The 8,073-nt window shown below is 36.5% G+C and overlaps 1 pseudogene; it reads right to left on the bottom strand.

Moving 5' to 3' along the window:
* Positions 1 to 2,491: 2,491 nt before the first annotated feature.
* LOC128234503 (uncharacterized) lies at positions 2,492 to 7,845 on the bottom strand (annotated as a pseudogene).
* Between the last annotated feature and the right edge of the window lie 228 nt (positions 7,846 to 8,073).

Genomic DNA, 8,073 nt, shown 5'->3' with positions numbered 1-8,073 from the left:
AAAAGACTGGCAACTTAGCATTGTGTTCCGAGGCGAAAAAAATCTACTTCTAACATTCCCCACCTACTAGCCTGAATCATAGATAAAATGGTATAACTGATACCCCAATCATCTTTCTCGATAAGCCTTGACAATTATCGGCCCTTTCATTCTCATTACGGGGAATCCATTCTAATTCTAAGTGAATAGAATGCCTTGAAGTGATGTTAAAAATCTTCATTGCCAATTCTTGCAAATCTTCTTTCATGGACCCCTTCTGAACTATACTGCAGACGCTTGTATTATCAGTGAACCATTTAATTCTCTGATTACTGAGATTATGTGCCCTTGATCTAAGCACCCTGTAAATAGCACACAATTCTCTCCATGTCGAGGATCGAACACTCTCCTCTACAGACCATGTACCATGGGATACCCCATTTACTGTGCCAACTTCAAAACCGGCATAACCTGTTCCTGACGCATCACTATATACAATTTTTGAACATACACCCGAATGATCAAGACTTTTAGTATTCAAAAACTTAATGATGTTCTCCCAAAATTCTAACTGTAAAATGCTATCCAGCGATAATTTGATGTATGAATTCCAGGTTCGAGCTTGCAAAACATCCATGCTTAGATACCTGGTCATAATTTGAGAAGAATCTAAGAACATAATAACCTTTTTTCCCTCGTTCGCCATTTTGCTATTAGGGGACGAGTAAATTTTGTATATAAATAGGGTGCCACACCTAATCCAAATGGTAAAACTAAAAATTTGTAGTATAAGGTATCACCATTTTCATCGGTGAATGAAAATCCTAAATATTCTGTATGCTCAGAATAAATATCTAAAAAGTGATATGCAGAATGTATATCAAATTTAATCATCCAGCTACCCTTTTCTAAATACATCAAAGCAAGCCTGAGATCTTCATATTTGATAAGATTGTTTCCATACATGTCTGTTCACCATTCTTAAATCCAGAATTAAACGTCTTTTACCGTTATTTTGAACGGATACAGAGGGTTTACAGCAGTAGGTACATGCAAGCATTTTTCAATCAAATTCCTATCCAATAAATCATTAATTGCTTGTGCAACAAACGCACTCTCTTTCAATGCCGACGCATTATTTCTCATTATTGATTTTATAGGTAAAGAATAAAAGGGAATTTTGTACCCAAACAATATAGTGTCTAGAATAAACTGGCTTGCTCCTATACTCTCCCAGAATTTAAAATGCTCTTTTAACCTATTTCTAACTATGATTTCTTTTTGACCTTGCTCGTACACAAAAAAATCATCCGTGAAACGGTCCCGATCATAAGTAAAAGTTCTTGAATTAGAATACTCATCTTGAATCTCACTGTCAGGATTTTCTGTTATATGGCACGTCTCACTTTCTAGCGGGTAGTTCAGGTTGGCTGCTCCTATTGGTGTATGGACAATTTCGTCTGATGTGGTTGGCTTCTCCGCAAGCGAAACAGGGTCCGTAGGAGCCTCGAAAGGAATAAGGCTTCCCCCCCCTACTGCTGTGTAGACTGTTGAAGAAACGGATGCCCGGTTCCGGTGACCTGTGAACCAAGCACTCTACTAGACCCAGTGCTATCAGAATAACCATAAGCAACAGCAGGTTTGGACTTCTTGATGGACTTGTTCTTCCTCTTTTTGATGGCTCGAGATTCAGCTTTAGTGAGACGGGATTCATCTTCCGTGTCACTTGCGAGAGGGTGCGACTCGTATTCACGCACGGTCATCCAACCGCCCTCACTTCCGTCGGCGATGCGAATGTGTTTGTTCCGGACACGAAGCTTCTCACGTACCTCAGAAAGCAGTTCCGAAGCATAGTCGAGTTTATTATTTTTAACAGACCAATCCAACTGCTTCAAGTTATCGTCAATTGCCAAGTTAAATTCGTACTGCAAACGGTTTCCTTCAACCTCCAATTAATGTATTTTTCGGTTTTCAACTTTTTTAAATCACTTGCTGAGACAGAATTTTCACGTACCTCGTCTTTCAATGACGAAAGGTCCCTTTTAAGTCCTCGCAACTCTTTCAAAATTTCGTGTGAACTATCGTTTGTACCACGTGTTGGAGTTTCACCACCGTTTTGCTCCATTATCGATAAGCAAAAAATTAACGTCTGTATACGGCTGTACCCAAATCCTCGTGCTTTTCCTGTACAAAACTAGCGACACCTATCAGAGGCATACAAACAAGAGAAATAATTTTTTGTCTAATTCGTAAACTTAAACGACAAAAATTACATTTGTTTAGTAGAGCAAGAAATAGAATTAACAATAAATCGTGATTTATACGGATTTTTATGAATCTTAGGCAACCAGTGTATTGTAGGAATGTTTTTATGATCATCATTCAAAAGAACTTGAAATTTAGCATTATAATCAATATGATTTTTAATAATACTTTCTTCATCGAGTTGGCTAGAATTGTAAGTTCTGGAAGATTGTAACTCTCCAATAATAGTATTTACATAATATAAACGTCAAACTATGATTACATTATTAGCTGCTTTATCAGCTGGTACAAATACAAGTTTTTTATGTAGGGATTTGATATCCAATATCAACTTTGGAGTTATCGAAATAGACTTTGGGGGAAGTGCCAACGGATTATTGTTGAAAAACTCTATTTTCTTATCTATTAGGTACAATATTTTATTCATCCACGGTAATAAGGCATTTGGTTCAACCCCTTCTCTTTTGCACCAGCTTTTACTATATTTGGATAAAGTGTCTGTCAATTCTAATTTACATGTATGGAAATTAATTTCAGATGCAATCCGGTATTTAGGACCTTTATTAAGCAGTTTTCTAAGAAGATTATTTTTAATAAAAGAAAAATCTCCTGTAACAATATGACCAACAGGGTCGTAGCGGTACATGGAGTCAATACAATCTCAAGAAGATGGTGTATTTGCGGAAATATCATCTTCTGATACTACTTGATTATAATTAAATATGAAATTTCTAATAGGCTTTTTATATTTGTAACATATCATTGGCATTTCTTTATTCTTAAAGTATTGTGGAATACATGTTTCTACATTTTTATTCTTAAATGTTGCTAAAAGAAAGTTTAATGCGATATATTTTGCTAGTATCAACATTTTCAATAAGATACTATTACATTGCTCCATATCAATTGTTCTACGTTGTTTTCTTTTAATGTTTATTGATTCGCTTGCCATGTGATCTTGTCTTACGCTTTCTTTCTTTAAATAATGAAAAAATATCAATATTATTACACTTCGAAACATTACCTACATTAAATATATTATCATTAAGTCCAAGCGGATATGGAGTTTGCAAGCGTTTAATCCAGTTAAGTTCTGCAATGCATCTTGCTTTATATTTAAACTGTGTGAAGTTAGCTAAACATACGACATTGGACATTGGACATTCAAGATCGAATGTTGTGCTGGCTCGACATTGGACATTTGACATTCAAGATCGAATGTTGTGCTGGCATGACATTGGACATTGGACATTCAAAATCGAATGCTGTGCTGGCACGACATTGGACATTGGACATTCAAGATCGAATGTTGTGCTGGCACGACATTGGACATTGGACATTCAAGATCGGATGTTGTGCTGGCACGACATTGGACATTGGACATTCAAAATCGAATGTTGTGCTGGCACGACATTGGACATTGGACATTCAAGATCGAATGTTGTGCTGGCACGACATTGGACATTCAAGATCGAATGTTGTGCTGGCACGACATTGGACATTGGACATTCAAGATCGAATGTTGTGCTGGCACGACATTGGACATTGGACATTCAAGATCGAATGTTGTGCTGGCACGACATTGGACATTGGACGTTCAAGATCGAATGTTGTGCTGGCACGACATTGGACATTGGACATTCAAGATCGAATGTTGTGCTGGCACGACATTGGACATTGGACATTCAAGATCGAATGTTGTGCTGGCACGACATTGGACATTGGACATTCAAAATCGAATGTTCTGCTGGCACGACATTGGACATTGAACATTCAAAATTGAAAGTCGTGCTGGCACGACATTGGACATTGGACATTCAAAAATGAATGTTGTGCTGGCACGACATTGGACATTGGGATTTCAAAAATGAATGTCAATGAGCCGATTAAGTAACCTATTACTGCCTGTCGACTTTTTTTTATTGACTCAATTAGTTGCACGACTTTCACTTTTGAATGTTCAATGTCCAATGTCGTGCCAGCACAACATTCGATTTTGAATGTCCAATGTCCAATGTCGTGCTAGCACGACATTCATTTTTGAAATCCCAATGTCCAATGTCGTGCCAGCACAACATTTATTTTTGAATGTCCAATGTCCAATGTCGTGCTAGCACATCATTCATTTTTGAATGTCCAATGTCGTGCTATCACGACTTTCACTTTTGAATGTCCAATGTCCAATGTCGTGCCAGCACAACATTCGATTTGAATGTCCAATGTCCAATGTCGTGCTAGCACGACATTCATTTTTGAAATCCCAATGTCCAATGTCGTGCCAGCACAACATTCATTTTTGAATGTCCAATGTCGTGCTAGCATGACTTTCACTTTTGAATGTCCAATGTCCAATGTCGTGCCAGCACAACATTTGATTTTGAATGTCCAATGTCCAATGTCGTGCCAGCACGACATTCATTTTTGAAATCCCAATGTCCAATGTCGTGCACGACATTTATTTTTGAATGTCCAATGTCGTGCCAGCACGACTTTCAATTTTGAATGTCCAATGTCCAATGTCGTGCCAGCACAACATTCGATCTTGAATGTCCAATGTCCAATGTCGTATGTTTAGCTAACTTCACACAGCTTTATATTTATAAGAATTACTTTCTTTATCTGTAAATATAAGGTGTTCAACCGGATGAATGGTTAATTTATCTAAGCTATGTCCCGTCTTGTAAAAATGTTGATATAGAAAATTTAAGGAGTTATTATTCTTTTTGATTTTATAAACATGTTCACGTAATCGGGCTTTCAATTTCCCTGTCTGTCCTACATACTGTATTCACAAGTATCTACATTTCATGTTAGAACATAAATGATATTAGATGATTTTCAAGAGACATTCTACTTAAGTAAACAATAAAACGTCCTTTTATTTATGGACGAGGTAATATTAGAGCTATTTCGCAGAAAAGAACAACAGATACATTTCCCAGAATTGCACGAAGAAATTATAGAAACAAGCCCCATCGTAACTTTCGCACTATTGGAAGTTTTAATGGGGAGACTACCACTCTTAAATTATTTGAGAAAAGTTTATTATTTAAATATGTGTTATAACTTACTTGACAAGTATTAGCTAGATGTAAATTCAATCTACGAATATTTACTATAGGTGTCTTTTTAAACAGTTCAGGGAAGTGATGTTGATTAAAAGTTAACGAAGCCTGCCTCCTAGTCAAAGGTTTTTGGTTTATATTTTTAGTTACTGTATTCATAATTATTTGTTAGTATAGCCACCTCGTTTATAGAAACGTTGCAGAACATTACCAAAAAGCTATATTAAGAACTACCTAAGATAAATTTGAGTGAAAGATCCTGGCATATTAAATGCGGTCTAAAAACTCATGAGTGATTAATAATTCAGTAATATAAATTACGTGAATGAAATCAAAAATGAGTGATTAGAAAAATGTACTACAACCTTTGTATAAAAAGGTCTTCAACATGGCTAAGATTATGTAAACCAAAAACTACCGATCACAGTCTCTGTAAAACTGGAAATTATGACAACATTAAATGTAAGTGCGGGGCGACTTTTTACAGTTTCCACACGGCACTCACAAAACTGCTGTACATATCAATATATATGCAGAAAGCTACAGAAACATGCTCAGTAGCAAAAAGTTTAAACATAAACCCGGTTTAGTGGCAATGGGCAAACGCCAAAGACATAGAACACACAATCACAAACAAGAAACAAAGAACAGCACAAAACTCTACAAACAGCACAGTGCCTGTTCCATGACAGGATGGAAACCTCACCGTTTAATCTTAAGAGCTGTTAAATTAACTATCCATCCTACTATATTTGTTCAGTATAGATTTTACCTGTTTGAATAGCTCATTTTCCCTATCATAAGCTATTGTTCAGAAAATGGTGGGGATAACAGAATAGTTTACATTGAGAAAGGATGCATGGAAAATTTTGAAAATACATATTATGTATTAGAACACCAACTCAGAACAATATGGTAGCTTGGCAGAACAACAGTGTTGGCCGTTCTAATGGCGTTATCAGATATCTAATGGCGTTATCAGATATCTAATGGCGTTATCAGATATCTAATGGCGTTATGAGATATAGGGCAACAAGTGATGTTGGAATGGTTCATGATAAAATGTTTTGTGATTTGTGATGAAGTACATTGACTCACAATGTGTGACTCGAGGATTTTTTGCGTTGATGTATTCTTAATAGGGATGACAACGAGTAGTAAATTTGGTACTTGAGTACTCGGACAATCTTTCGATCGAGTACTCAATTAATCTGAAAAAAATTAATTTGTTTTGGGAAAGACAAGATCGTGTATACATGTATCGTTCATGGCGTATTTTATGCGTTGGTCGTATTATTAGTCATTTTCATCATTAAATTAGACATTCATTATTTACTTTAACAGAAAATTAAATAAAAGGAAAACAAATGCTGTTTCATGCTTATAATTTTGTCTTTTTTCATTTCACTTTAATGATTTTACATATAAGTATGCAGTGCAAATTAGCTACAATAAAGCTGGAAAGTTAAACCCGGATTTTATTCGAGCGTATAGATAGTCGAGATTTATAATGAACATCAATCAGAATTACAATAGACGTAAATTAATAGCTTACATAAAAATTAAGAACGAATTACTTCGTACTGTATTATTGTTGTTTATCTCATTAATATTCATAATTCTTGATTTGAGATATCAACCAATCGATTGTGATAATCATTGCGAAAAAAGTTAAAATACGCCCATTAAAAAATCAATGCTCGTAACGGTCGCTACTCGTTCGCTCGTTAGGGTCTATTGTTTGGTGAAAGGACTCTAATTGGTAAACAATAGAAGTGTGTAGGTGAAAGTTCCGCTATCAAAACTTCGCAAATTGACATCAGTGCTAATTGGAAATAGGGGCCTTTTGCTGACAGTTTGCAAACTCAACTAATTTATTAGGGTCAATTGTGTACACAGCGGGGATTAGAGGGACCGTAAATAGTCCTCTTTTTTGAATTCCGGTAATCAAGCATGGAGGCCACCTAAAACTAACGTGGCAAAAAGTAAACATTTAACTTCAAATTAAAAAAGCATAATAAGCATACAAGAGCCTTAACAATCTTGCAATGGATCAAGCAATATATACAGGGAAGTATTTACCCTTAAGTAACGGTTACCTCCACCCTACACCGAAAAAACGGACAAGAGAAGAGACGACCTCCACGTCGACGGGTGGGGTAAGGACGCCACCACCTCAACCTAGAGGCCCAAACTTCAGCCCGAGTCACCCATTATATCCAGATATTTATCCATCCCTGACCTAAAATAACACTCCTGTGGAATTTGAGCTTTTAAAGCAACTCCCAAGTGATGAAAAACTGATTGTCATACTTGAAAACATTGTGTCGTTGAATTTGGGACACTGCAGAATAAACAATGTAGAGCACGCCTGTATATATAATCTCGCTTCACTTGATATTGTTGATGATCGACTAAGGCTATTAGAATATAAATCAATCGAACTTGAGGCCCGTCAACGTGAATCGAATAAGTATATAGGTGGCCTGCCAGAAGTGCTAGGTGAAAACTGCACGGACCTTGCCTTAAACGTCATCGCTCAAAATCTCAAACTGAAAGAAGAGGACTTTAATGTCGTATCTGCATACCGGGTTGGCAAAAGGCAACATCAGCAATGCCCCCGACAATTACAACATAGGCTCATATTTGTGTCTTTTTCGCACCCAGGCCAGATAAACCAGGTTATGAAAAATGCCTTTAAGTTAACGGGTTCAAAAGTGAGCTTGAATAGGGACTACCCTAGGGAAATTCAGGAAGCGAGAAA

The sequence above is a fragment of the Mya arenaria genome, chromosome 5 (genome assembly GCF_026914265.1).
Source record: "Mya arenaria isolate MELC-2E11 chromosome 5, ASM2691426v1".
NCBI lineage: Eukaryota > Metazoa > Mollusca > Bivalvia > Myida > Myidae > Mya > Mya arenaria.
Note: the sequence above shows the minus strand (reverse complement) of the source record. Positions and strands in the feature narration are given on the sequence as shown.